Raw genomic sequence first — 24,000 nt, 5'->3', positions numbered from 1 at the left:
AAACATAACAACAATAAAATTTTAACAATTTAAGTATTTCTATTTTGTGGTGTTGGTGGTGGTGGTGGTGGTGGCAGGGAATCAAGGCTTAGTTTTAAAAACAAACAAGACAAATAAACAGAAACAGAAGAAAAAAATGAAGAAAGTAAAATAACCTTTTGCATCACCAATGAAACTTTTAACCAAATATTGTCATAAATTTATGGTAATATTATACCACATGGCATCATAAATATCTGTATCATGTACTATACGAGATCATGGACCACATATATGATAAATCGAATGTACTGTTGACAGCAGTGTGATATCCTGAATGAGATGTGTCATACGTAGGATGTGTTATAAACTATTTGATATCATGAGCAAAATGCATGTGGGCCTGGTGGAATCATACATCACATATAGTCATGGATCCCACAGACACACACACACATACACCATGCACATGCACACACACATACACACACATGGTGCACACACATACATACACATGCACGCATGCAAGCATGCACATACACACATATCATGCATCCACACACACACGCACACACACACACACACACACTGAGGCAGTGACATAGCTGTGTGGTTAAATTTCAGTCCCACTGCAAAGCAAATTGTGTAAGTGTCTCTTATGATTGCTCTGGGATATCTAAACACTTGTTAGTGGATTTGGTAGCCACAAACTGAAGGAGACCTATCGTATATACGTCAGTGTGTGTGTGCACGCGCATTGCTGTCGCTTTGCTTTGGCCTTGCTTCATCATTATTTAACATCTGTTTTCCATGCTGGCATGGACTGAATGACTTGACTGAAAGTGGAAAGGCATGGAGCAGCAGTAGGTTCCATTGTTTGTTTTGGCTTGGTTTCTACATCTAGATGCCCTTCCTAACAGAGTGTACTAGGTGCTGTTTATATGGCACCACTACCCACACCAATACTTTTTATGTGGAATGTTAGTTTTAGGATCTCGATTCTGCTGTGATGGGCAGGTCTTCTTGAGAACAGTACTGCACCAAAATTCATCTCCTTCATAAAGCTCAGCATTTTGAGATTGACCTTCAGTACTAGCATGATAGTTGTGGATGAGTTTCACTGTCATGTAAGTGGTGTCTTTCATTTCCAATTTTCTGTGGAAACATGCCTGGCCCTGGAGAACTAACAGTTCAAATACTAAGAAATAAGCATACTAAATTTCATTTTTACCAAATAATTTAGGAAAATGAATGGGTTATTTCTCTTGGCTATATATAAGGGTCACTTCCTGGGGCAGATGGGTTATTTCCCTTGGTTTTTAAAATAAAATATATTATATACATAAGGATCCCTTCCAGGGGCCCTATTATCGATTTTTTTTCAACAATCTGAGTATGCCATGAGGTTTCTAGACATGAATTCTACTCACGTGTCAAGTTTCATCAAAATCGATAAAACGATGTAGGAGGAGTTAGCTAACAACTGTACAAACACACCCACAGACAGAATTTCCCACATACGTAGCAGATATACACATATATGTATAATATATATATGTTTATGTATACATATGTATGTGTACATACATACATATATATATATATATATATTACATATAATGTGTGCATACTATATCTACTTGTGTTTCAGTCACATCCCTAATTTGACATGAAATCCTGATACTAATATTTTTCTTTCATAGTTTTAGCTTTGTCTTACACATAAAATGCGTCCCAGTTTCTCTTTAGCAGAAACCAAGAATAAATTAGTGTGACAAGTAATATAGTGTGTGTGTGTGTGTGTGTGCGTGCATGTGCATGCATGTGTGTGTGTGGGGTGAGAGCAGATGGGTGTATATATATTATATATATAAGGATAGATAGATATTTTTATATTATACACATACATATGTGTGTGTGTGTGTGTGCACAAACAGCCAATAAGAAATTTGGAGCAATGTCATGTGCACAATGAGTATGACTTGTTTCCTTTTGTTAAATACTCTAACGCATTACACAAACACCCACAAATTGTGATACATTCGATGAAAGTTGTGGCAATTGAAATCTGTGTACCTAATCGAACTATCTAGAACCACACTTTTTAACCTGGGGATAATTTCCTCCCAGAGGGAAATTCCAGAATATCAGGGAGAAAACAGGGAATTCCAGTGGGGAAATTGATTTTACAATGAAAGTTATCAATATTTGCACTGTTTCCCCCCTGCCTTTTACTTTTTGCCAGATTTTTTTTTCTTTTGATTTTAAAGACGTTAATGCGAAATTAGCATGAGACTGTTAATTGTGTGCAATGAATGTTGTATACAAGACTACTTTCTTTTATATATATATGATATGTGAGAATGTGTGTACATGTATGTGTGACTGTGTGTGGAGGGAAAGGGGGAATTGATATGGTAGATTGGTTAAGTAGGAAAAATACAGTTTAAAAAAAAGTTTAAGAATCATTGATCTAGAATATTTTATCTTGAAGGTATAAATAGAAGCTCTAAAAATCTATAGAACTTAATTTCTCTAGTGCAAACACAAACCTAAGTATCTAAATACTAAATATACATATATTGGGTTCAAATTTTGGCACAAGGCCAGCAATTACTGGGAGGGGTTAAGTTGATTATATCGAACCTCAGTGCTTGACTGCTACTTATTTATCAACACCAGAAGGATGAAAGCTAAAATCAACCTTGACAGGATTTGAACTCAGAATATAAAGATGGATGTAATGCAGGCAAAAAGCATTTTGCCTGGTATGCTAACATTTCTGCCAGTTTGCTGCCTTAAGAAATACAGATATTGAGCATTTTATATTCTAATACTGTATACACATTTATTAGGAACCACAATGTGTTGGAATGCTTGTTATTAAATTCAAGTTATCCACCATGTACAATTATATAAATTTCTTTGATCCTTGTAATATTTTTCATACGAAGATATATTCTTCTACACATCAACGTTTGATAAGTGACTACTGATGAGTATTAAAATCTACAAAACTAGTCAGATAATCTTTCTTCTTAGCTAATGTTGTTCCTATGGTTTCTCCCTAACTTGTATTTTAACAGTAAGACTAAATATATTCTTATTTAATATATTGCATATAATTTCATATATGCCTTTGTCCATAATCACCCTGTGCAGGTACTTTCTTTAGCATATATATTTACATATACAATATATATACACACATACATGCATATATATACATATATATATATATATGCATGTATATATATATACATTTGGGGTTTTGTGTCTTTGTGTCTGTTCCCCCTCACCACTTCACTTGATAACTGGTGTTGGTCTGTTAATGTCCTTGTAACATAGAAGTTCAACAAAAGACATTGGTAGAATAACTATCAGACATTGAAAAAGAAACTAAGTAGTGACATTGATTTATTCACTCTTGCTGAGGCAGATTTTCTACAGCAGGATTCTTTTCCAGTTGCCAGCCCTCACCTGCTTCCAAGCAAGATAATATTTTCCCATAACCAGATGTTTTTTCTTTTTTCTGGAAGACTGCAACTGAACAAACTTGCCCATATAACAAGATGCACATTTACAACCATCACATTATGTCTAGACAAGGATACACACATATTCATCTGTATACAGATAAATATGACAGGCTTCTTTCAGTTTCCATCAACCAAATTCCCTTTCAAGACTCTTGTCCTCTACTATAGCTCCGGTCATCTCAGGGCTATAGTAGAAGGCAGTTGCCCACAGTGCCATGCAGGGGCACTGAACCCAAGACTACATGGTTGAGGAGAAAGCTTCTTAACCACACAGCCATGTCCTTATTATCTGTTATACAATGGTTTCCTAGTGATGAAAATCTTTAACTCGTTAAATATTGCAAAAACCCTGCACAATGGTGCTTTTTAATTCTTTAGAGATTTGAATTTCCTTTCATGTTTCCCCTCATTATAGAGTACAATACATTATAAGCTATATAATAATGTGGTACTTTTATAAGTTAAGACTTTATTTGTTACATAATCATAATATAGAACTGACACATAACATAGTACTCAAAGACCACCGAAATCATTTGTTGGGTGAGCAACATAGAGAAGGAAGGTTTGGCAATAGATCTAATTAAAGCAAAGCTGCCAGAGAAATCACTCAATTCTAAAATATTTTAAACATTTCCACTGTTTCAGAAATTTTTAAAAAAAAGTAAAAATAGTAATAGTAATATAAAAACAAAACTGAAAATAAAAATAAACAAATCAATGAACTGCTTGTTGTATTCAAATATCTTGGTATCTTCACTTAAAGAGTCGAAGTATCTTCCCGAGCAACTTGAATTTAATTATTTTCCTAACCCTACCAATTCCTTAATGATAGGCTGTCTCTTCTTTCATGTTGTGATTTATTTAAAACAAAAACAAAATTGAATTAAAGAAATAAACTAAAAGACATTGATTTTATTAGTATTTTTTAATTTTTTTTATTTTATTATATTTTTTTGAAATTTATTAGTCGTCTCTTTTTTTTTTTTTGTTTTTCTACCGAGGGAAAGATTTCTTACAAAGAATTCTTTCCTGCTGCTGCCACCAACTCGATAACTTTTTTGCTGAAACAAACAATAATAATAATAATAATAATAATAATAATAATCGCAATAAATAAATAGATAAATAAATGAAAAAGTGGAAAATAACTAAAATTTTCCTGCTAACTTAGTTTAAAGGTAATCGAAGCCAACATTTCCTTCGAAATCAAATTAGAATAGCATTTTCATATGAGAAAGGTTCTTTATTTTTCTTTGTCTTTTATTGTTTTTCATTATTTTTGGTATTGGTTAATATAAATTAGTTAACATTTTTTTTTTATTTATATTAAAAAAGCAAAATGGAAACAAAAACAAAGAATAAATAACTAAATAAAACGGTGGAAAAAAGTCTTTAATATAATCAGAGCCGCAAATAGAATACGGTTTCAGGAGATTTTTAAAACTTGCAGTATTTTCATAAACAAAAGGTGAACTGCAATGGCAAAAAGAAAGTAATTGCATAGAAGTGATAATGTCAGCTGATATTCAATTCAGAGATAAGTTAATTTCAAAGTTATAACACAGAGTGATAGTTTATATGACTTTATAAAGAAACAAGACAGGCCGACCTGCTTAAAAGGTACTGGCCAAATGAAAGAAAGGAAAAAAAAAAGTGCTGAAATAGTCATAAACTGCACTATATTTCATTCCCTTCATCCCATCTTTCTTTCTGTCTGCCTGTTTGTCTTTCAGTAAGTCTGTCTCTCGCTCTCTCCTGATCTAGCAAAATAGATTTATAATATATGCATTGGCGCATTGGCACATACACACACATATGTACATATATATATATATATATATATGTATATATATGCGTAGACATATGCATACATATATATATATATATATATATATATATATATATATATAAACATATACACACATACATAGACATATACATACATGCATCCCTCTCCACCTGGGCATTCCTAACCTTGCAGGCTCTTGGGTTTTGGTGCCACATAGAATGCACCTGTACTAGTGCCGTGTAAATGCACCCATGCTGGCACTGCATAAAATACCCATGACACTCTGTCAAAGGGTTGGCATTAGGAAGGGTATCCAGTTGTAGAAATCATGCCAAAACTGATATGGAGCCTGGGCAGATCTTCAACAGGCATGACTGTATGCTAAGAAGCTTGCTTCCCAGTCACATGGTTCCGGATTCAGTCCCTCTGCATGGCACCTTGGGCAAGTCTCTTCTACTTATAGCCTTGGGCCGCGCAATGCCTTGTGAGTAGATTTGGTAGATGGAAACTGAAAGAAGCCTGTCATATATGTAGGTATATATATATATCTACATACTTGTGTGTGTGTACCTTTGTGTCTATGTGTGTCCTCACATCACCACTTGACAACAGGTGTTAGTGTGCTTACGTCCTTGTAACTTAGCAGTTCAGCAAAAGATTCTGATGGAATAAGTACTAGGTTTAAAATATAAGTCCTGGGTTTGATTTGTTCGACTAAAACCCTTTCAGGTGGTGCTCCAGCATGGCCACAATCAAATGATTGAAACAAGTAAAAGAGAGAGAGATTTATATACATGTATATCACACATGCTAAATGAACAACTTAAGCTGTTTGTCTTAATACTTTTGTTTTTCTATTGTTTTATCCTTGACAGATTTTTGCATGAATAGTCAAGTAAAGATGGCAGCATATTTCACTCTTTTCCTCTCTCTCTTCCCCTTCTGTAATATTTATGTAATGGAACATATCAAATTTATTGAATGTGTATCACAATGACTAATATTTCTTTCAACTAATCATTTATTCTGTTGACAAAGCTATTTCTCACAGAGATCAGTCCATATTTTTCTGTATTCTTCATCGATGTGGAAATTTTGCAGGAAAAATATTATTGGGTCTACAACTTAGTTATGATTATTTTGTGCATGTGTAAGTGTGCGTGCACACGCACGCATGCACACGCACACACACACACACACACAGACATGTATAGGACAAAAAGAGGCATAATTTGGAAGAGATTGGAAACTATTTCTAGCAGGTCAAGCAGCTGCTTAGAAACTGGCTAATTTCTTAAGAAAGTACTTAGATGCAAAATAGCTGACATAGCACTATATAACCTTACATGTGTATGTGTGTGTATATGTGTATGTGTATGTGTGTGTGTGTTTAAATGTTTGTATTACTTTCATTCCGAAACAAAAATCATAGTGCACATATTTGAATACAAAATCAAAAGAAAAGAAAAGAAAAAAGCACACCTATTTCACATTGAGCACTACATGTGAAAGCAGTTCACTTCAATTGCACCAGTTGGTGAAATCAATATAAAAAATAGCACAATCTATCTATCTATCTATCTATCTATCTATCTATCCCTTCTCTGTGTGTGTGTGTGTATATATATATATATATATATATATATATATATATATATATATATATAGAAAGAGAGAGAGAAAGAGAGAGCACTTTGGAAGTTTTGGTAATCTAATGCCAAAAATGTAATTTACAATCTGGTCTGTTCTGATGTATTGGTGAGAAGGAATGAAATATATTGCTATATGTTTACTGTTCTCTTTTCACAACTGGCAACACAATCAGTCTTTACTATTTCATAATTTACTACTTTCTTTGGAACTATGAATCTAAGTCTGTCTGTTAGCATATTTGTCTGATGCTTGTAGGTATGTATGTATTATGTACGTATGTTTATGTATATGTTTTCATTGAACCTTTATACTATATGTATATGCAGATATATATATATATATATATATATATATATATATATATATATATATCGGAGTAATGGCGCAATCATCATCATCATCATCAACATCAGCCTTCCATGCTGGCATGAGTTGGATTGTTTGACAGGAGCTGGCCAGGTAGAAGGCTGCACCACGCTGCTGTGTCTGTTTTGGCATGGTTTTTATGGCTGTATGCCTTTCAAACACAAACCACTCCATACAGTGGAGTGTTTTTTTATGTGGCACCAACACAGGCAGAGTCACCAAGTAGCATATATGCTTACAAGCATCAGAGTTTGATAATTACTAATGCACAAAACTCTTGGCCCTTGAATCACTCTGTTGCTTCTTCTAAGTATATATATATATATATATATATATATATATATATATATATATATATATATATATGTATATATATAAATATATATATATATATAACAATAATATTAGGGATAAAAATCCAAATTTGCAGGTAAAAACTCAATCAAATTCAATTTCTTAAAAATTAAAACTAAATTAAGTTTCACAGTATAATATATAAATATATAGTTTTAGAGAAAAGAACCAAGATTCATGAACTCATCGATGAAAATCCACAGTCACAGCTTTGATTTTCATGTTTTATTTACAATCTTATAATAATATGATATAATATTATCTAATATAATATAATGAAATGATAGAATATAAAATGCCCATTCTGATTGACTTAGTACTTTCATGCATTAAACTATACAATCTTCAGGCTCATGAAGTAAGTTGTAATTTGTAAAACATGACTGTCACCACTACTACATGAACCTGAAGATTCCATAGTTTAATGCATGAAAGTACTAGTTAAATCAAAATGGACATTTAATATTCTATCATTTCATTATATCATATTATATTATTTTATATTTATGTTATTGTAAATAAAGCATGAAAATTAAATAAAGTTGGAATTTCTTTTAGTATTATATTCTTCTATACACAATCATACACACCCATGTGTATATCTATCTATCTATCTATCTATCTATCTATCTTTGTGTGTGTATGTGTACATACACTCTCGTGTTGCTTACATTGGTCAGTAGTACTGTCTCATTGCATCTATTCACAGCTAGAATCTGAAAGTAAATTATGTGAGCTAGAGACAAACAAGAACGTTATTGGAAGTAACCTGCAAGTGTCAATGTGTAGAGAGGCCTGTCTGTATTACCTGTCTAAATAACTGATTTGTCAACATTTTTTTCTTTCTTTTCTCTCCCTTTCTCTGCCTCTTTGTCTCTCGCCTTCCATTAATCTATAGTCTATCTATTTGTTTATCTCTAATTGCAAAAACCATACTACAGTGCATGTTTGATTTCTGCATGTGGTTGAATGTTCACAACATTTGCTTATAATTTCTCTCAAATTTCATCGAATTTTCTCAGATGGTAGTGATAATATCTACTGAAAAGAGAGAGAGACAGAGAGAGAGACAGAGAGAGTTGGGAGAGACGAAAGCGATACAGAAAGAATTTCAGAATGATGGAAAGGCAGAAAGAAAAGAAAGGAAAAGAAATGCAAAGAAAAGAAAAAGGAAGTTGTAGTAGAGAGCAGTTAATTCTACTCTCCGTCAATTTGACATAATATCAAGCTACTTTGAGAAATATCATTTGACGGAACTAAGACATTTGCTGATATGAAGCAGGAAAGAAATCAGAATCAGGTAAGAATTTTATTATATTTAAACATTTTTTTTTATTATTTGTTATTCCAAGTGGTTAGTGATGGTTTCAGGTTTTGTGACAAAAGATGAAATATTTTGGAATACAGCTATGAAATGCATCCTTGAAGCATATGATGATTGAGAAATATCTGCAGGCATGATCATGTAGTTAAGAAGTTGTGTTCACAACCATGTGATTGTAGGTGTCATTCCAGTGCACAACACTTCCACTGAGTATATTCTACTATAGCCAAAGTCAGTGATTCTCAACAGGAGTCCATATGATCCTTAGGGGTCCATATAAGATTTAGTTGTTAAAGTTTGTGTGCAATAAATTGGCTATAGTTCTACAATACACAAAATATTTTAACAAGTTTTATATTCATTTTCTAATAATATGTAATCATAACATACAAACACAGACATTCATGGACATACATATATATACACACATAAACATAGCCACATACACGTACATATACACACACATACACGTGTGCACACAGACACACACATGCACAGGCAAGCATATTTCTCACAAACTGTGATCTTATAGTAGTTTCCTCATTAGGTCATGTAGTTTTTTCTTTTCAAACCCAGCTCAAATTTTTTTGAACAAATCTATGATTAAATGCATTATCCCCATGACAATTCCATCCTTCAGGATTATATATAACTATGTTATTATTATAATGGAGGAGCATAGCTTAATGGTTAGGATGTTGGACTCATGATCATAAGATTGTGGTTTCAATTCTTGAACCAGGTGATGTGTTGTGTGTCCTTGAGTAAAACATGTCATTTAAAACACTCCATTGCCCCAGTTCACTCAGCTGGTGAAAATGAGTAATTGTACAATGGACCAGCGTCCTGTCCAGGGAGAAATATATACACCAAATAAACCAGGGAACCAGCCCTATACTCCTTAAAGAGTTATGTGGACTAACAAAACCATAACTAAGCTAATGTTGTCAAATGTTCTTTCTTTTCCCAAGGTAGGAGAGGTATGATTTGAAGAAAAATTTGGTAACTATTTTTAGCAGATCAAGTATCCATACAAAGGCTCCCTCAAAGTGATTTGAATACATGGTAATATTTGAAGAGAAAAATGGATGGGTTAATGATATCAATAATGTGTCTTTCTAAAATTGTATAAGATGTATATCAGAGGGTTATGATTATGCAAATAAAAATATCTTATTTAATTGGCCATCTCCTTAATCTTTATTGTGTTGCTGTCACTGCTTATGATGTATTCTGGTTTGTTTTCTGTCAACCTGGTGCCACTTTGGCCATGCTCAACAAGTGGTATTTTAGAACAGCAACTTCTTGTCCTGTATGCTTGGTTAAAAATAGTAAAAGCCTAGTTTTGTGGATTCTCTAGATTCTACAGATTTACATCTCTACAGAATTTTATGAGGGAAATCATGATTAAGAAAAAGGAAAAAAATAATAATTCAATATCACTGTTGTTTAACACTCTTGTTACCAGAATTCTTTTGAAATATTCTGCTTTTATTTCAATTATTTTTGATAAGAATGATGAACATTATGAAATAACTTTGTAGTTATTAAGCTGGTATTTAGAACATAAATTAACATGAAATTTTGATGGCAGCTTTAATATAGATTACTCTTAAACAGAAAGTTCATATTATAAAACCAGGAGTAGTTTCAGGTGAGTTGGTATCAAAGAAGTCAAAAGAAAGTTACCATATAAGTGGTGAATTTCAAGAAACATGGACTGAAAAAATTCTTTTGTTTCTTGGGAATGGAACCCAGATGATGACTGTAACAAACGTTAGTTATCCATTGACTCCCAATATGTTTTGGACCTGTGTGGTAGGGATGGCTCGAAGTTCTGTCTAACTGCAACAGTGTTTGATACAGGTCCTGACCAACCTCCTATGGCTATATTTGCAGTATCTTCTCTTTTAAATAAGAAACTAACAAAGCATTTGCAGCTGCAATTTTCTTTTGTATATTACCCTATGCCTTTTTTTATGAGGTTCAGGTCAAGAGATGATCCTGATCATTTACCCAATAAAGTAACACCATCAGCTGTTTGCCTGACTTTCACACATTTTGAATGACAGGATTACATCATCATGTTGGAATATACTGAAATTATCCTAGCACAGATCAGTAGGTAACTTATGAACAGTCAGATAAATTTTAGAGTATACGGTTGTGCATTGAAACAGTGTCCAAATACCATTTCTTCCCATTGGAGAAATGTCTACCCACATCATAATGGCTGAACATTGCTTAGGTCTAACAAGTTTACACCTAGGATTATGTATTGAGCTTGATGGACAACAAACTAAGAAAGCATTTGATGTAAATTGCTTATTAAATCTTATAGAAGACTCTAAACCCTTTAGCATTACATTGAGATTACTTTGTCAAATATAATGCTTATTCATTTACACTCTTGAATTAATCATGCATTATCTTATAGCTTTATGAGTTCAATGATGTGATTATTTATTGTTAGAGTGACATTGTAGGTTAGATATGAGAGGCCAGGTCTGGCTGGCTTGAACATAAAACAGGTGGAATATTTGGGTCAGATATGCTAAAGGGTTAAACCAATTATCTTTAGTTCATTTTTTTTAAATGTTTTTTTTTTCCTTTTTTTTGTTTAAAGATTGTAGGAAATCTTAGAAGTTCTTTCATGACATCCTTGGCTTTTGCTGGACATGATGCAAATAGAATCAAAGATTTTTATTATCAATGTCTTATTGTCTCAGTGTTATATTCTAATGCTTCTGGAAACTTGGTTAGTATGGTACCACCAGATGTAAAGAGGGGTGCAACACATTGACAATGAATCATACAATCAGTGTGAATCATACAAAAAGATTTACAGCATAATGTCTGCTAATCAACAAATGATTTGTACCTGATGAAACTAAAATAAAAGCATTTTGGACAATATAGACAGATACATTTAACTGAGTTCGATATCTTCCTGCATATCAATCCATTATATGTATAGCAACAAATATAGCCCTTTGTTTCACGTGACAATTTCATAACTTCATAAAAAGTTGATGTAACTTGCAATATCAGAAATGTCAAATAGAAAATGAAATTATGAAATAATATTTAATCATTCATATATCATAATACAGAATATATATTCATTAATTTTGCTACTTACAAATATCAAATAGATCATTAGTTTTTAATTTTTATTTCAGAAACATATTTAGAAAAATAATAAATTTCATCTTTGTATTCTGGCTTTTGTGTTGTGTTGTGTGAGTGAACTAACATTTGTACTGAAGAATGGAATAAATATGGGGACATTGGGTTGATACAGCTTGTTAGTTCAGAAGGACAGAAGTCTTTGAAGTAAGTGTTTGAATAGATACAAAGTGGAAACTGTATGTCTGTGATGTAGTGGTTTTAATGTGATGAAGAATGAAGCTTTGTTAATCATTTGAATGATCTTCTTTTGGATGTTTGTATGTCTGTGTGTGTGTGTGTGTTTGGGCATATGAGGGATCCACTGACGAGATAGATGAGTAATAGACTCCCCATGTGAGTTACACTTGAGATTCATAAAAGATCAGTAACTGTTCAGGATGGAAGTATTTTTTGACTAGCTCTTTAGAATCAGCCAAGTCAATTATAACATATGTAATGCTAAAAAAAAACAAACTGAAACCTCATGCACCGAGAGAAAAAGCAGCTCAGAGAAATTAATATTAATATTTCGAAAGCATGGTGACAATTCCAGAGCATGTTTCAGTGTCCTCTCTGTAGTTGTTAGAGTGATGATAATAGAACTATTATGCCGATATTTAATGATGTACATATTTTGGAGGGGAGAACATAATATAACAACAAAAGAAATTAAACAAGGTTTTTTGAACAAAAATAGTCAAATTAGGGCTGACATAAGTAAAGTTGTGAGCAAAAAGAAATTTAATTAATCAAGATTGCCCTTGCAACCAGAGGAAAACATAAGTTCAGTGCTTAAATCTGACCAAGGTTTGTAGAGAAGGCAACTCTAAACTTTCACTTAGCTAAAATTAGCATTATGCATGCAATAAAGGTATAGAAAATGTTAGCTCAATGATTAATATTAATTTAACCTCTTTCATACCAACTTACCTCTAGTTCTGCGGCACAAACATTTTATTTTAAAGTGATCTAAAATGAAACCTTCCATCAAAATTTCCTATTGATTTATGTTATAAATATCAGCTTAATAATGACAAGGTTATTTTATTAAATTCTTATTTTCAAAATCTATTGAAACAAAGGCAATGTGTTTCAGTAGAAATTACGGAAACAAAAGGGTTAATCATATCTTTCACAAACATGGGGACAAATCAGGACATGCTTTAGTATTATCAAACCTCTTTACTGAAGTATAGTTAAGATATTGTAGTAGATTGGTATTTTCCATAAAAGATCATGAAAAAAACCCAACACTATCAGCAAGGTGAGAGTTGGTGATGGGTTCCTTTAAGAATTTAGCAACACAAAAGCAAAAAAATGGTGAGACACTGTGATCCATCTTACCCAGTGGGTCTCAATTAGGATCCATATGGCCCTTGGGGATCCAAATAAGATTTTGTTGTTAGACTTTATATGCAATTAATTGGTTATACTTCTACAATGCACAAAATATTAAAAAAAATTTTTTTATATACTTTTGAATAATATTTAATTATAAAAACATAATAGGATTTTTACAAACATTGAGTGGCAATGAGAGTCTACCTGTGTAAAATAGGAATCAAAGGGGTCTGTAGGTAAAAGAACAGTTGAGAAACACAACCTAACCCAAGCAAGAAAGGAAAGTGTAAAAATAATTGTGGTGGTGATGGTGATAGTGGTGGTGGTGGAAATAACGATGATAGTGGTGATGATATTGATGACAGCAGCAATGTTTCATCCTTAATATAAAGAAACCATTTACTATAGAAATACTTTATTTTGTCCCTGCTTACTTCCCTATTTTCTCCCTCTACTCAGTATCACCTTTTGTCTTTTCTGCCTTTCTTTCAATAGCTAATCATATTCCTGTCTCTTAAACGTTGCTGACAGTTTATTAGCTCCTTATTTCAGGTTGTCTAGTAAACATTCAAGATGTGTATACACTCATGATTAAAATAATATTTCCTATGTTCCCAAAATATTGAAATATAGAATAAGATTTCTCAGAAAGTTTCCAAAACTTCTTTCTCCTCGCCTCACCCCACCCTCATCCCACCCTGACAATGTTCTTTAGTTAATATCTTTGAATGTCTGTCTCTTGGCAGAAACGTACCAGTTGACTCATACTTAGAACAAAAGCTTCAAATCAGAATTGTCTCTTTCTATCCCCAAGGCATATGCTAAGCCTACTTTTAGCTAATGCTTCTTGGTTTATTAGTAGTGATAGTATGTTTTTATAGAGAGAGTCCTGAATGTAAATAATGTCCATTAAGTTTATGTGTGATGCTTATTGCTTTATGTATAATGACTGCTACATCCAGGGTAATGGTAGTTGATTTGTGGGGTAGTAGTTGGTAGTTTATGGGCAGTGGCTGGCGGTTTATGAATAGTGGCTGATGGTTTATGGATAACATTTATGGGTTAATGGATTAATGTCTGTTAGTTTCTGAAAAGATAAAGCAAGTTGAGTTGATATGATGTTCTGACTGCTGTATAAAAGGGTCACTGAACTGTGTGCACAGCCAAGGTGCTTAATTTTCAAATGACCTAATCCATATAATTGTGAATAGGTATCATGGGGAAATAAAGCTTGGGTGCCTTGACATGGTCAGTCAACCTGCTAGAAATAGCAGCCAAGTAATCACTCAAATTACACTTTGCTGTCTTAAAAATGGAAGTACACAGCACACAATGTACTGTTAATTTTTCCCTGTAAGATGGGATGTTTGTGACTAGCAGGATTTTTTATAATTGGTTTAACTGATCAGAATTGACTAAAGGACTGTTGAACAACATCAATACTGTTTTTGTTGTTATTTCTAGCATGACAAGTGGTCCTGTAGTGTCTTTCTTGTTAGTTCGTATCATACTTCTTATCTTTATTAATCACTGGGGTGTCTTTCCTCACTCTTCACTAATGTGCATCCATTTTTGTGTCAATGACATATTCTTGAATTCAAAAACTACCTTCATTCATGCATGACCTTCCATCCATCCATCCATCCATTCACCAATCCATTGATATTACCTTGTTATATTTTATTGTAGTACATTTTATGTTCTTCAGTTCATTGATTTTCAGATTTGCTTCCCTGATCACTATTGTAACTTATTCACTGAGATCTTAATAACATCTATTCTATGCTTAAATGTTTACTACTGTATCATCAATAACTATTGGTGAACATGTTGATGAAATATTTTCAAGATTTCTTAAGAAGAAAACACTAACAAAACATACTTCTACAGAGAACAGATTTCATAATAAACCATAGACAAAGGGGTATTTCTAGAACATCAAATTCATCTTCTTCTATGCATTGTTAGAACAAGGGTTCTCAGTAGCTTGGGCAGCTCTAGATTAACCATTAAGTAAAATAAGCATGTGCTTAGAGGCATCAAAGGATAGAGGGCACGACAGATGTGGCAAATGGCTAACAGCACAAAATGTCACTTTGAAATTGCTAAAATAATATTCAGTATGCCTAAGCTCTACTAAGTATAGAAGCAGATGTGTTATGTAAGGCTAATTTTGAGGAACTGATCAAAGACTTTGCAATTAAAAAATGTAGGTGAAGACTTTTCAAATATTTACTGGAAGTATACAAAAATGAATATTATTTTCCAATTTACTGTTAGTTTTGCTTCATTTTGAAAAATGGAAGGTTATTTCATGGTTTATTATTGTTAATATTTAAATTACTGAAAAGTCCCTGGCTTTAAGGGTATCACAAAGGACTAGCTGGGGGCCCAACCTTCCAAGTTCTTTTACAGGGCTTAGAAAAATTGAAGGACTGCTGCAATAAGTGTGAATCTGAGAGGGGAACATGTTGAATAAAATCATAATTAACTGATCCTCCTGTATTTTCTTTTACCCAAAGCCAGGAATATTTCAGCACCCTCTCGTACATATATGGGAGCAACAAATTCTTTTAAATGCTTAGAGCCTCTACGGGTCTTAATCCAATCCTAACCTGGGGCATTGGCACTTATAATTCCCCCGTCTTAATTGATGGGCATTATACTCCAGAGTATGTCTGGGAAGTGTCACCAATACAAAGAGCAGGACAGATCAGGACATAAAAAAAACAAGGATTGAAAAAGCTAGAGCTACCTTCATGATGTTCAGACTTATTGTATATATACTTATATATATATAGTTTTAGAGAAAAGAACCAAAGTTCATGAACTAATCCATGAAAATCCACAGTCATGTATACTGGGAAAATTAATTTAATTTAAATTTTTAATAAATTGAATTTAATTGAGTTTTTACCTGTAAATTTGGATTTTTATCCCTAATATTATTATTATTATTATTATTATTATTATTATTATTATTATTATTATTATTATTATTTTATATATATATATATATATATATATATATATATATATATATACAGATATATATATATATATATATATATATATATATATATATATATATATATATACATGCTTACATATACGTACATACATATACAAATATGTCATGCATGTTTATATATATATATATATATACATACACACACACACAAATATATGTATTATATATATATATATATATATATATATATATATATATATATGTATATATATTCTTTTATTTTTTATATGTTTTAGCCCTGAGGCTGTGGCCATGCTGAGGCATTACCAGTGGATATACTCTCAAACACACAGAGACACATATAATATAGATAGATAGATTAGATAGATAGATAAATAGCTAGATACATACATATATATATGTATATGTATATATATGTGTGTGTGTGTGCGTATTTCTCATTTTCACTCCCTTTTTCTCCTCACCTTTCTCTCTCTCTCTTCTCTCTCTCTCTCTCTCTCTCTCTCTCTCTCTCTCCCATGTTGATCTACAATCCAAACTGCTTCATCACTCATCTAATAGATATTTCATTTCTTCATCATTTAGTATCCATTAGTAGTTTATCACCAAGTCATGTCTACTTACTGATCACCCTAACACCTTTACTGCCCCACTGAAACACATACATGTATACACTACATAACTAATACACAAACACACACACACACACACAAACTATATCCACCCACAATCACATTACACTCATTGACACGCCTCCACACACCACAATACACTCACATATATATATATATATATATATATATATATATATATGTATGTATGTATATACACACCCTGCTGTATTCATACACACGTACACACTGTTCAAATAAGCTTTTTATTCTCCAGTTTTCTTTTCGAAATATATCTACAAAATCAACCACAGTTATACAGAAAATCTTACTTTTTTTGTACATTTTCTTTCTTGGTTATTTGTATTTTTTTGTTTTATTTTTATTCTGTCTTCCTCCACCCCACCTCTCTACCATTATTATCTTCACGACTTATCGTCATCACAACCACCCCCACCACCACCACCGCCAAACTTTTCTCCACCGCTATTTCCAACACTGTCGTCATCATCGCCTGCTCTGCTCAAATACAAGTTCATCAAAATAGAAGAATGGTGAAAACATAGTAATAAAAACTACTGACAATGCCGACACCATCTTCGTCATCATCAACAGTAGCAGCAGGAACATCACCACCACCACCACCACCATCATCGACATCATCACCATTATCATCATCATCATCATCACTATCATCTTCAACCTCATCATCGCAATCATTATCTTTATCATCACCATCATCATCACCACCATAACCACCTTCTTCTTCTTCTTCTTCTCCTCCTCCTCCTCCACCCACCACCACCATCATCGACATCATCACCATCATCATCATCATCGTCGTCAACCTCATCATCACCATCATCATCACCACCATAACCACCTTCTTCTTCTTCTCCTCCTCCTCCACCCACCACCACCATCATCGACATCATCACCATCATCATCGTCGTCAACCTCATCATCACAATCATTATCTTTATCATCACCATCATCATCACCACCATAACCACCTTCTTCTTCTTCTTCTTCTTCTCCTCCTCCTCCACCCACCACCACCATCATCGACATCATCACCATCATCATCATCATCATCGTCGTCAACCTCATCATCGCAATCATTATCTTTATCATCACCATCATCATCACCACCATAACCACCTTCTTCTTCTTCTTCCTCCTCCTCCACCCTCCACCACCATCATCGACATCATCACCATCATCATCATCGTCGTCAACCTCATCATCGCAATCATTATCCTTATCATCACCATCATCATCACCACCATAACCACCTTCTTCTTCTTCTTCTTCTTCTCCTTCTTCCTCCTCCTCTACCCACCACCGCCACCACCACCGCATTCTCCTCCTCATTATTTGCCTGTCTGTCTTCTATCTTCATCATCGACTTCCTCCTCCTAATCAAATCATTAGTTGTGCTAGACATCACATTAGACTACATCTAAATTACCTATCAACAGTTCTAGCTGCCAAAACCACCACCACTGCCACCACAACAACAAAAACTACTACTACTACTACTACTGCTGCTGCTGCTGCTACTACTACTACAATAAGGTTATCTCTGTGATACAGTGATTCTGTTCATCCAGTTCCAACACCTATCTACTGGCACCACTGACCAAAACTAAGCCACACACACACATACACACACAGCTTAACACAGAACAATGTGTGTTCACTATTCTTTTCTATTCAGAAATAGAAATATTTGATATAAAGGAGAACAGGATGAGCTTAATGCATGTACATATCAGAAAGAAATCAGTGGTTCTTCTTGTGTCCTAGGGTCACAGGGCTGGCTCCTTGGATTCTGTGGTGTTACATCTCTGCTGGATGGGATGCTAACTCATTGCAGGATTATTCATTTTTGCCAGTTGAGTGTCCTGGAGCTATGTGAAATGAAGTGTCTTGCTCAAGAACAGAATGCATTATTAGGTCCAAGGATTGAAACCACAATCTTACAATCATGACTGCAAGACATTAATCTCTAAGCCACATGCCTCCAAGCATGTACATACACGTATATATATATATCTATATTTCTGTCTATCTATCTATCTATCTATCATTCTATCTATCTATCTATCATTCTATCTATCTATCTATATATATATATATATATATATATATATATATATATATACACACACACACACACACACACACACACACACACACACACACACACATATATATATCATCATCATTTAACGTCCGCTTTCCATGCTAGTATGGGTTGGACGATTTGACTGGGGACTGGCGAACCAGATGGCTACACCAGACTCCAATCTGATCTGGATGCCTTTCCTAACGCCAACCACTCCAAGAGTGTAGTGGGTGTTTTTTACGTGCCACCGGCACGAGGGCCAACACACAAGAGTTAGGGAATAGAGTAGGTAAAATCTGGGCTACATATGTTTCATAGCAAGCGGAACCTCAGAGGGGGTAAATATCCGTGCGAGGTGTATACCACAGGCTACTCTTCAAGCCAAGGATATCTTGATGAAATTTAATCACGAAATATATGTAGCCTGGATCTTATCCACTCTATTCCTTAACTCTTGTACTCTTATTCACACACCTGGCAACCCTGGTCACCCACTGTGAAATATAAAAAGAACTTTTTCCAGTTTATCATACTTTGATATGAAAATAATCCACAGCCCTCTGTCTCAATAAACCACTATTGTCCCAGAAAGTAGTTTTTTATATTTACTATGGATTGTTCGAAGCTAACTTTCTTTCAACACCTCAATCCCTGGATCTTATATATATATATATACATTGAGTATTATATTACCAGTTATGGAATTTAACTAGTTAGAATACTGCCATTGGTTTCACATAGACTATTGCATTTAGCAATATTGGAATATTCCCAAGTTGGCATGAAACCAATGGTAAAATTCTAACCAGTTATATGCCATATACTGTTCAATGATATGATATAATATGTGTGTGTGTGGTGTGTGTGTGTGTGTGTGTTTGTGTGAAACTTCACCATCATCATCATCAAAATTGTTCTGTTTATCCAATGAGCATGGTTTAGACTTGTTATTGCAATTAATTTCCAGCTTTCGCAAATCCTCTACATTCAATGTTCCTGTTTTATGTATATCCAATATTCTCCTTCCTTCATACATTTTATTCTTCAACCATTGTCTCAAAAATGTCGAAACTGAAGAGAAAGGGTTTTCCTTTCCCATCTCACCATCTTGGTGACCCTGTGAAAGTCACTAGCATTAACCTCACTCCTTCACTAAACTTTACGCATTAATTAAAGAGAAAGATTTCTTGATAGAATTGTTAAAGCTTCAACTACAATACTTACATTACTTTAGGTTTTGAGTTCAGATTCCACCATTTTCAACATTCACTAGGATCCACAAAACAAACTACCTCCAAGTAATGTGATACAATTGTCGTTCCATCAGTTATGATGATGAGGGCTCCAGTTGATCTAATCAATGGAACAGCTTGCCCATGAAATTAACATGCAAGTGGTCAAGCACTCCACAGACAAGTAGATCCTTAACGTAATTCTCAGGGAGATTCAGCATAACATAGAGTGTGACAAGGCTGGCCCTTTGAAGTACAGGTACTACTCATTTTTGCCAGCTAAGTAATTTGGAGTAATGTGAAATAAAGTTTCTTGCTCAAGAACACAACACATCACCAGGAATTGAACTCATGATTTTACGATTGTGAGCCAAATACCCTAGCCACTAAACAATGCGCCATCACTGTAGTACATTTAGATTTCCTATAAAGCATCCTGAAAGTGAATGAAATGGTATTAAAAGGCTAAGGCTATTTCTAACTGATCTACCTACAAATCTTTGGTGTAGAAGAGGAGTGTTTCTATTTATTCATTTTTATAAAGCAGTTTTTCCATAAGCAGTATTTTCTTCCTTTCAGATATTTGAAATTAAAAATATAATTCTCTTTCAACTAGTTTATGTTTCTTTTTGAATATGTTTCCATCACAATTTAATTTTTTTAAATTTTGTATTGAAAATATACTTTTCTCTTTTATTGTATCTTGGGAGGATCATTATACTAATATGAAACACATGCACTGGTTCCATTTCACTTCTTTTATAATGATTAGTTGATTGGTTAATCGTTTAACTAATTAACTAATTGATTGTTTGATTAATCATTTGGTTCATCAACCAATCAGCAACCTTTGTTAAAATTCTTTCATCGCCTTTCACAAACTCATCAATGTTATGCCCTCTCCATTCCAGATTTTTTTTACCCTCCTGATTTACAATAAAATATGCTTCAGCACAACCAAGCACAAGAACAAAATATTTTTTCAAGTTCTGTTTTATCTTCATGTAAATGCCATACCAATTTAGTGAATCAAATTTAAAACAAAATAAGCATAAAACCAAGTTATGACAGTAAAATTTGCCCTCCCTACAGAATTTGGCTTCTAAACCCATTTAAGCTGTCTTTTCTCCTAGATGCAACTCATTTGTGTGTGTGCGTGTACATATATAATATATGTATGACTTGTTTTCCTATTTTGTCCAACCATCTGTTTGGTAACAAGGTTGTGAGGGGCTATAGAAGAAGACACTTACCTAAGGTGTCAAACTCTGGGATTGAACCTAAAACTATATGGTTTCAAATCAAGTTTCTTAATGACACGGTCATACTTACTTCCTCTCTGAATTACAAATTATTTCAGACAGAGAGCACAAATATTAATGAATTCTCACTGAGAGCCTCAGAGGCACTTACCTGTTGGCATAAGCACTATCAACAGTCTGTGCTGTAGCATTGCTGCTGTACTTATGAGGGGATGCTGGAAAGTTCTGGTATTAAGAGTTTTGTTAGAAACCTGGCTGGATGCCCAACCATCCAAGTTCTTTTGAGGGGCTAAGAAAAACTGAAGGACCACTGCAATAAGTGTGCGAATAAAATCATAATTAACTTATTCTCCTGGATTTCTTTTAGCCAATGCCAGGAACTTTTCAGCACTCTCTTGTATATTCCTAACAAGCATATTTAAACTTTACTGTACCAGGTGAGAAATACATCAACATGGTAAGTGATGATGGCATTGTGTAATTGATGGGTTAAAGAGATTAGCTTACAAAACTATTTTTATATCGTGTCTCACATTAAGTAGAAAGTGACAAAAAGTCGATTGATTCTTTCTTACAAAAATAGATATTTACCTCCCTTGAAATCAAAATGTTTTTAATTACATACATGTTGATGGATAACTTGGATTACAAAGCATCAATCAAGCAATTAACTTTCATTTGTCATACTTGTGTGAAATTACTAGAATATTAAAATATCAGATTGGAATGAGACCACAAACCTTTTTGAGGGAGTGTCTAATAAATTTGCTCTAAAGGCATTGGCTGATCTGTGGCTATAGGACTGAGCCTGAAACAGGTGATTGTAAAGTGAGAATTATATATTTTTTGCTTTTTCATTTTATATTGCTTATTAGGAACAATTGCATTGAAGGTTACAGTTTAACAATGATGTTATCAATGATTCTCTGAATTTAAGTGACGAAGAATTGTCTATGCAAATTGAGGAGAAACTGTTACCATATTGGGCATTGCTGTTTGAAAGCACTTGGCGTTAACTTTTCGTTCAGAGTTTACGTCTATCTCTAATATATAATGATGAAAATATACATATATGTACACACACACACACACACACACATGAATACACTCACACACGTACATACATAGATGTGATTGGAATCCATATAATTCCCTTCCAGCTACCAAATTTTCCAACTAGATAAATCTCATCCAGGAAATGTTATCCATTTGTGACGATTTATAACCTAGCGTGGTACATGATATGACTCATTGTTATACTTCATAAAGCTATCATCTCATAGCAATTCTATTATTATTACTACTACTACCATCACCACCACAACCACACCATCAACATTTTTCTTCATCATCATCATCATCATCATTATCACCACCACCACTACCCCCGACCACCACCACCATCATCATCGTCATCGGCATCATCATCACTACTATTGTTGTTGTTGTTGTTATTGTAGAATTTCTTTAAGACAGGAAAAGTGAAAATACTTTCTGAAAGTCTTGAAATCAGGATTTCAGAGTTCTGACTTTAACAATTATTATTCACTTTTTCAGCGTCTTAAAGAAGAATAACAGGAACTGTTAGCCTTCTTTTCTTAAAAGTGATGTAATATTTTTTTTACAAACTTGCTTGAAACGACCTGGCTTTATAATGTGAGATAATTTATTTTGACAGTAAATTGAGCAAAATTTTCTCTGTTGCTTTCTCCCTATCAATCACAGCTAAAACAATCTAAACAAAAACAATTACAGTAGCACCATCTCTCCCCCCGTCTTTCTCTCTCTTGCTGTTCTTTTATCTCCCTCTTTCTCTATTGACTCCATAAGGATTCTGTTCCATGTATCAGGGACAGCATAATCCAGAGCTATTTTTAAGTTAAGTTCTGTCAGCTAAAGGAAAAGCTGTAATTTTCAAATAGCAAACCTTCTGAGGGGGACTGAAGTGAAAAGATGTGAAAGGGAGCACAAGGATGAGGGGAAGAGGGGGGGAACGAGTTTATTAGCTTTACAGTAGCATTGATGAAAAACTGCACAAACCCTCACACACACCACACACACACACATATGCACCACATGCGCTTATGTTTTCTCTGTGTGTGTGTTTGTGTGTGTGGGGGGAATATATATATATATATATATATACATACATATATACTAACAGACATATATGTATATATATATATGTACATATACATACACACACACACACATATATATAATTAAAATAAGAATCAATTAAGATAAATTCTT

The 24,000-nt window shown here is 33.6% G+C and overlaps 1 protein-coding gene across 3 annotated transcripts in view; it reads left to right on the top strand.

Annotated features, from left to right (window-relative positions):
* LOC106880260 (protocadherin beta-16) overlaps positions 1–24,000 on the top strand; it is a 107,620-nt gene that overhangs the window by 6,428 nt on the left and 77,192 nt on the right. For all 3 annotated transcript variants that reach the window (XM_014930125.3, XM_052973103.2, XM_052973102.2), the window contains exon 2: positions 8,706–8,983. The gene's annotated coding sequence lies outside the window, so the exon portion shown is untranslated. The remainder of the gene's footprint in view (positions 1–8,705; positions 8,984–24,000) is intronic.

This window comes from Octopus bimaculoides, chromosome 14, assembly GCF_046866305.1.
Source record: "Octopus bimaculoides isolate indiv1 chromosome 14, ASM4686630v1, whole genome shotgun sequence".
Classification (NCBI taxonomy): domain Eukaryota; kingdom Metazoa; phylum Mollusca; class Cephalopoda; order Octopoda; family Octopodidae; genus Octopus; species Octopus bimaculoides.
Note: the sequence above shows the minus strand (reverse complement) of the source record. Positions and strands in the feature narration are given on the sequence as shown.